The sequence below is a fragment of the Ranitomeya variabilis genome, chromosome 7, assembly GCF_051348905.1.
Source record: "Ranitomeya variabilis isolate aRanVar5 chromosome 7, aRanVar5.hap1, whole genome shotgun sequence".
Taxonomy (NCBI): Eukaryota; Metazoa; Chordata; class Amphibia; order Anura; family Dendrobatidae; genus Ranitomeya; species Ranitomeya variabilis.
Genome location: NC_135238.1, coordinates 129801409 through 129809587, shown reverse-complemented (window position 1 = coordinate 129809587; position 8179 = coordinate 129801409). Strand labels below are relative to the sequence as shown.

General features: G+C 45.9%; 1 long non-coding RNA gene across 1 annotated transcript; it reads right to left on the bottom strand.

The window, feature by feature from the left end:
- Positions 1–3947: 3947 nt before the first annotated feature.
- Positions 3948–7350, bottom strand: LOC143786376 (uncharacterized). Its single transcript, XR_013218277.1, has 3 exons — positions 7111–7350; positions 6817–7018; positions 3948–6735 (listed from the first exon to the last, which is right to left on the bottom strand). It is a non-coding gene; the product is annotated as an uncharacterized LOC143786376 (long non-coding RNA).
- Positions 7351–8179: the final 829 nt, after the last annotated feature.

The following is an 8179-nucleotide window of genomic DNA, read 5'->3' as shown; positions in this document are numbered from 1 at the left end:
AGTGGTTCACCAAGATAGACCTTCGTGGTGCGTACAACCTTGTGCGCATTAAGCAAGGTGATGAATGGAAAACCGCATTCAATACGCCCGAAGGTCATTTTGAGTACTTGGTGATGCCTTTTGGGCTCTCCAATGCGCCTTCAGTTTTTCAGTCCTTTATGCATGACATTTTCCGGAAGTATCTGGATAAATTTTTGATTGTTTATCTGGATGATATTTTGGTTTTTTCTGATAATTGGGATTCGCATGTGGAGCAGGTCAGGTTGGTCTTTAAAATTTTGCGTGAAAATTCTTTGTTTGTCAAGGGCTCAAAGTGTCTCTTTGGTGTACAGAAGGTTCCCTTTTTGGGGTTCATTTTTTCCCCTTCTGCTGTGGAGATGGACCCAGTCAAGGTCCGAGCTATTCTTGATTGGACTCAGCCCTCGTCAGTTAAGAGTCTTCAGAAGTTCTTGGGCTTCGCTAACTTCTACCGTCGTTTTATCGCTAATTTTTCTAGCATTGTGAAACCTTTGACGGATATGACCAAGAAGGGCTCCGATGTAGCTAACTGGGCTCCTGCTGCCGTGGAGGCTTTCCAGGAGTTGAAACGCCGGTTTACTTCGGCGCCTGTTTTGTGCCAGCCTGACGTCTCACTTCCCTTTCAGGTTGAAGTGGATGCTTCGGAGATTGGGGCAGGGGCCGTTTTGTCGCAGAGAGGCCCTGGTTGCTCTGTTATGAAGCCTTGTGCCTTTTTCTCTAGGAAATTTTCGCCTGCCAAGCGAAATTATGATGTGGGCAATCGGGAGTTGTTGGCCATGAAATGGGCATTTGAGGAGTGGCGTCATTGGCTCGAGGGTGCTAAGCATCGTGTGGTGGTCTTGACTGATCACAAAAATCTGATGTATCTCGAGTCTGCTAAACGCCTTAATCCGAGACAGGCCCGCTGGTCATTGTTTTTCTCCCGCTTTGATTTTGTTGTCTCGTATTTACCAGGTTCAAAGAATGTGAAGGCCGATGCTCTTTCTAGGAGCTTTGTGCCTGATGCTCCTGGAGTCGCTGATCCTGTTGGTATTCTTAAAGATGGAGTTATCTTGTCAGCTATTTCTCCGGATCTGCGACGTGTGTTGCAGAGATTTCAGGCTGATAGGCCTGAGTCTTGTCCACCTGACAGACTGTTTGTCCCGGATAAGTGGACCAGCAGAGTCATTTCCGAGGTTCATTCCTCGGTGTTGGCAGGTCACCCGGGAATTTTTGGCACCAGAGATCTGGTGGCCAGGTCCTTTTGGTGGCCTTCCTTGTCAAGGGATGTGCGGTCATTTGTGCAGTCCTGTGGGACTTGTGCTCGAGCTAAGCCTTGCTGTTCTCGTGCCAGCGGTTTGCTCTTGCCCTTGCCTGTCCCGAAGAGACCTTGGACACATATCTCCATGGATTTCATTTCTGATCTTCCGCTATCTCAGGGCATGTCCGTTATCTGGGTGATTTGTGATCGCTTCTCCAAGATGGTCCATTTGGTTCCTTTGCCTAAGCTGCCTTCCTCTTCCGATCTGGTTCCTGTGTTTTTCCAGAACGTGGTTCGTTTGCACGGCATCCCTGAGAATATTGTGTCAGACAGAGGATCCCAGTTCGTTTCCAGGTTCTGGCGATCCTTTTGTAGTAGGATGGGCATTGATTTGTCGTTTTCGTCTGCTTTCCATCCTCAGACTAATGGACAGACGGAGCGAACCAATCAGACTTTGGAGGCTTATTTGAGGTGTTTTGTCTCTGCTGATCAGGACGATTGGGTGACATTCTTGCCGTTGGCTGAGTTTGCCCTTAATAATCGGGCTAGTTCCGCCACCTTGGTTTCGCCTTTTTTCTGCAACTCTGGTTTCCATCCTCGCTTTTCTTCGGGTCATGTGGAGCCTTCTGACTGTCCTGGGGTGGATTCTGTGGTGGATAGGTTGCAGCAGATCTGGAATCATGTGGTGGACAACTTGAAGTTGTCACAGGAGAAGGCTCAGCGCTTTGCCAACCGCCGCCGCGGTGTGGGTCCCCGACTACGCGTTGGGGATTTGGTGTGGCTTTCTTCCCGCTTTGTTCCTATGAAGGTCTCCTCTCCCAAATTTAAACCTCGTTTTATTGGGCCTTACAAGATATTGGAAATCCTTAATCCTGTATCTTTTCGTCTGGATCTTCCTGTGTCGTTTGCTATTCACAATGTATTTCATAGGTCCTTGTTGCGGCGGTACATTGTGCCTGTAGTTCCTTCTGCTGAGCCTCCTGCTCCGGTGTTGGTTGAGGGCGAGTTGGAGTACGTGGTGGAGAAGATCTTGGATTCTCGCCTCTCCAGGCGGAGGCTTCAGTACCTGGTCAAGTGGAAGGGCTATGGTCAGGAGGATAATTCCTGGGTGGTCGCCTCTGATGTTCATGCGGCCGATTTAGTTCGTGCCTTTCATGCCGCTCATCCTGATCGCCCTGGTGGTCGTGGTGAGGGTTCGGTGACCCCTCACTAAGGGGGGGGTACTGTTGTGAATTTGCTTTTTGCTCCCTCTAGTGGTTACTAGTTTTTTTGACTCTGGTTTTTCTGTCATTCCTTTTATCCGCACCTGGGTCGTTAGTTAGGGGTGTTGCTATATAAGCTCCCTGGACCTTCAGTTCAATGCCTGGCAACGTAGTTATCAGAGCTAGTCTGCTGTGCTCTTGTCTACTGATCCACCCATCCACCTCTTGTGTCTCCCCTTTTCCTCATAGATTGTAAGCTTGCGAGCAGCAGGGCCCTCATTCCTCCTGGTATCTGTTTTGAACTGTGATTTCTGTTATGCTGTAATGTCTGTTGTCTGTATAAGTCCCCTCTATAAGTTGTAAAGCGCTGCGGAATATGTTGGCGCTATATAAATAAAATTATTATTATTATTATTATTATTATTATCCTGGTTCCAGTTATATCAGCTAAGTCTGCCTTTTGCTTTTTGCTATTTGTTTTGGTTTTGTATTTTTGTCCAGCTTGTTCCAAATCTATATCCTGACCTTTGCTGGAAGCTCTAGGGGGCTGGTGTTCTCCCCCCGGACCGTTAGACGGTTCAGGGGTTCTTGAATTTCCAGTGTGGATTTTGATAGGGTTTTTGTTGACCATATAAGTTACCTTTCTTTATTCTGCTATCAGTAAGCGGGCCTCTCTGTGCTAAACCTGGTTCATTTCTGTGTTTGTCATTTCCTCTTACCTCACCGTCATTATTTGTGGGGGGCTTCTATCCAGCTTTGGGGTCCCCTTCTCTGGAGGCAAGAAAGGTCTTTGTTTTCCTCTACTAGGGGTAGCTAGATTCTCCGGCTGGCGCGTGTCATCTAGAATCAACGTAGGAATGATCCCCGGCTACTTCTAGTGTTGGCGTTAGGAGTAGATATATGGTCAACCCAGTTACCACTGCCCTATGAGCTGGATTTTTGTATTCTGCAGACTTCCACGTTCCTCTGAGACCCTCGCCATTGGGGTCATAACAAGGTGTTGCAGTGGCCTAGTCAGTCTCCTGACCTTAACCCAATTGAAAACTTGTGGAAGGAGCTCAAGATTAAAGTCCACATGAGACACCCAAAGAACCTAGATAACTTGGAGAAGATCTGCATGGAGGAGTGGGCCAAGATAACTCCAGAGACCTGTGCCGGCCTGATCAGGTCTTATAAAAGACGATTATTAGCTGTAATTGCAAACAAAGGTTATTCCACAAAATATTAAACCTAGGGGTTGAATAATAATTGACCCACACTTTTATGTTTAAAATTTATAAAAATTTAACTGAGCAACAAAACTTTTTGGTTTGTAAGATTTATGCATCTGTTAATAAATCCTGCTCTTGTTTGAAGTTTGAAGGCTCTTACTTATTTGCATCTTATTAAACCTGCTAAATCTGCAGGGGGTTGAATACTACTTGTAGGCACTGTATATACTGTGTATTTACATCACATCTTTGAAAGGTTGTACAGAAAGTGGCAAAGATGGAAGGGGTGCTGGCAAACATAGCGAAGATATGTGCGGATTTTGAGGCAAATCGGTTGGCAGTCATCGTTCGGGACAAGGAGGAGGAAAGACTGCGCATCCTGCAGCAGCGGCGGAAGGGAAGGCTGTGGATCCATCCCATCACAGCCCAACGCATGACCCGTGGTGTTTATTCCACACTTTACATTGAACTGAGGGAAAACCCTCCGAAGTTCTTCAACTACGTGAGGATGAAAGCAGAAAATTTTGAAATTTTATTGGGCCATGTGGAAGACTCTATACGGAGACGAGACACCCAGATGTGCTTCTCCATATCACCAGCAGAGCGTCTCATGGTGACTATTCGGTAAGTTTTTTTTTTTTTAAACGATTCTCATTCATCAGACTTATAACTGTAATGTTGTTTTTTGAAGTTTTTATTAATTATTGTCTTTTCCTTTTGTTAACAGATTCCTTGCAACTGGAGAGTCGTTTTCATCCCTACATTTTCAGTTTAGGCTTGGGATATCCAACATCTCAGGGATCATCAGAGATACTTGCCGGGCATTGTGGGAGTGCTTACAAGCGGAATACATTCCAGAGCCATCACAGGAGAGGTGGCTGAAGATTGCACAAAATTTTGAACAGATATGCCAGTTCCCAAATTGTGTCGGAGCAGTTGATGGGAAGCATATAAGGATCGTCAAACCTTCTGGCTCTGGATCAGAATTTTACAACTATAAGAAGTACTTTTCAATTGTATTGATGGCCATAGCCGATGCACACTGCAAGTTCATCGCTGTGGATATCGGTGCGTATGGACGCGCAAATGACTCACAGATTTTTAAAACTTCACCAATGGGGCGTCGGTTGTATGGAGAGACATTTGACTTTCCGCCCCCTAGACCTCTCCCTGGAACCACCGGTCCACCGTTACCATTTGTTTGCGTTGGAGATGATGCCTTCCAGCTTTCCCCACACTTGCTTAAACCCTTTGGAAGTAGTGGACTGACCCAGAGGAAGAAAATTTTTAATTACCGCTTAACCAGAGCACGAAGAGTAGTGGAATGTGCTTTTGGCATCCTAACTGCTAAATGGAGAATACTACTAACTGCAATTAAACTGCAGACTGAAACTGTCGATGATGTGGTGAAGGCTTGCGTGGTACTTCACAATTTTGTTTTATCAAAAGAACATGTTTCCCTGGAGGATAATGTGTCAGAAAGCACCTTGCGGGATTACCACAACACAACTTTTCGCAGTCCAGCAGCAGTCTCCAGAATGCGGGACAAGTTTGCAGACTACTTCATGTCTCCTCCAGGATCAGTTGACTGGCAGTATGAAATGGTGTAAAAAAAAATTTGAAATTTTAACACTTGTAAAAATACCATTTTTTGGTTTGGTAACAAAACCTTTGTACTTTAAACTTACAGTATTGTATTTTTTGAACCGGTACCCTTTAAACATTTTCTACTGTTACTATTGCCATAACCTTGGTGGTTTTAATACAATTTTTTTTTTAAAAAAAAGAGAGACAATAAAATTGTTTTTAAACCACAAAAAGTTTTATTTATGTACAAGTTTTTAAAGGTTCTCATAATTTGGGGTGGAGATCGTAGCGGAGGGGCTGACAGGGCGGGCCACATCGATAGGGGGGGACACGACATCACGGGGAGGAACAGAAGTGGAATGGGTGGTGAAAACATGAGGTTGGGCAGGGAGTTGAGGTACAGATGTGGTTTGTGGGAGGTATGGTGAAGGTGTTGGTGGGATTGGGAAAGGTGAAGTTAAAGGGGAAGAATGGAAAGGGGAAGGTAGGAACTGGGAAATACTGAGGGGGGAAGGAAGGTATGGCGAAGGAGTAGAAGTAGGATGGACGGGAGGAGGATGGACGGGAGGAGGACGGACGGGAGGATAGACGGCGACTTGAGAGGGGAAAGGTGTTGAAACATGAAGGGTGGGTGGAGGGGCTTGGGACATCGCCTGCACTAGAGCAGTGTGGCAGCCTTGCATCACATGCATCTGCAGGTCAGGAGTTAGATTCTCCATGTGCCTGAGGACCGACTGAAAAAAACAGTGTCTTGGTGACTGGTTTGCATCTGAATGCATCCTATCCAGACGACTGCTGAGTTCCAATATGCTTTTGTTAAGCATATTGTACCCAGCAGATGTTTGCTCACCCAAAAGCTTGATGGCATTCTGGAAGGCTGCATTCAGATGCAAAAACTCCGGCGCATAGCTCCTTTCCTGACCTCTCTGGCGCTGCCGTCCTGACCCCAAAGGTGGTCTAGATGTTGCGGCAGTGTCAGAGGGGTGGGGTAAAGGGAACTCTAACTCATCACCTGCAGCTTCAAGTGACGAAGTCCGCCCTGCTGCTCCAGCGCTGGTGGCTGGGGCCGAGGGATCACACAAAAGGGAAGGTACAGACACAGAGGGGTCGATGTGGTCCCCGGTGGCGGACCCCTGAGAGATCGCTCCAGAGGGGTGCAACTCTGATGCAGGCTCCCGAGTGCTGCAGACAGTACTGTTAAAGAAGAAAAAAAAACAAACAATTATTATCTTGATATCACAATTGCCCTTGCTGCCAAGAAAAATAGAAGGTTACACATTTTAACAGTTTGACTGAAAACATGTGGTGTTGAATATTTACCTTCTGCTCAGCAGCGTCAACCGGAGGAACGACAGGGCTCTGGAATGTTTATACCTGCTCCTGCGTCCTCTAGATCCACTCGGGGCCTGCATTTCCTTGTTGAACTCCCTCTTGAAGCGATCCCTGAGTGACCGCCACCGCACGATAACCCTGTTACCTGGAAAGATAAAACAAAAATTGGTTACTATACAACACATTAAATCATGCTAACATAAGGTAATGAAGTGTGAATACTTACGCGCTAGATCCTGGGCCCCAGCTTCGAGTTCCTCCCAGTTCTCAACAACAACACTGCACACTTCCTCCCATAGCCGTCGGGTGACGAACTGGTCAGCATGGCGGCAGTCTCCCATGTTCCATAACGGCTCCCGACTTTGGACCGCTTGGATGAGGGTGTCCACATCAATGCCCTCCTCTTCCTCATCCTGTTCGGGAGCACGCTGTGAAGCAACAAAAAAATGAATAAAAAGGGAAAGATTATACCACATAAATTTTACAGTTTGCTAAACACCAAACCAAAAAAGGAACTTACTCTTCGGTGACCGCAGCGACTAGCATTCCGACGACTATGGGAGGTGCTCTGAGGAACTGTACGTCGAGCCCCGGATTGTGAAGACTAATAAAAAAAATAAATAAATAAAAATAAATTATGTGCTTGGATGGAGGCATATGTACTGTGTGTGGGCTGTGCTGAATGTTTGTGTTGGGTGTAGTGTGTTTTATGTGAGGATCTGTGTCTGCAAACTTACACTATGCGCTCCCGCTCCTCTCATTTCTCCACCCTGCCCGTCTCCTTCTGGAAGCCCCTCTGCTTCATCTTCCTGTGAAAACAGAATAAATACATATAGGGTTCAAAAACATATAACCAGAGATGTACCAAAAAAAATTAATCAAGGAAAAAAAAAAAAAACCTCAGGTGGCTGACGATGTGAGGGGGGGCTCTCAGAAGAAGACATTATGTTTTCAAAAGTTTGGGGGCCTGCTTGCGCCTGTCTTGGTCCCTAGTCCCTTGGTCCCTAGAATCTGCAAGTATAAAGAGAGTTCTAAGCTACTATACAAAAGGATAGACGCAGCTTTTCGGGACTTTATACTTACCTCTGTTTTCAAAACTTTGGGGGGCCTGCTTGCGTCTGTCTTGGTCCCTAGTCCCTTGGTCCCTAGAATCTGCAAGTATAAAGAGAGTTCTAAGCTACTATACAAAAGGATAGACACAGCTTTTCGGGACTTTATACTTACCTCTGTTTTCAAAACTTTGGGGGGCCTGCTTGCGTCTGTCTTGGTCCCTAGTCCCTTGGTCCCTAGAATCTGCAAGTATAAAGAGAGTTTAAAGCTACTATACTATGTATTGGTATGCCAAATTACATTCCTCCCCCCCCCCCCCTTAAAATTTTTTTAACCACACCTAAAAAAAAATGGTAACTTGATATGCTTTGATGTACAAGCAATAAACCCTCCACCTCCTGTTTCCCCAAAAAATTTCTGGAAAGCAACACCAAAACTACTTCAATCTTGATATGCGCCATGTGCATGTTGGTAAACCTACCCCACCCCCTCCTCCAAACAGTTTCAACCTTTTAAAAATTTTTCCTCATTCAAAGTTA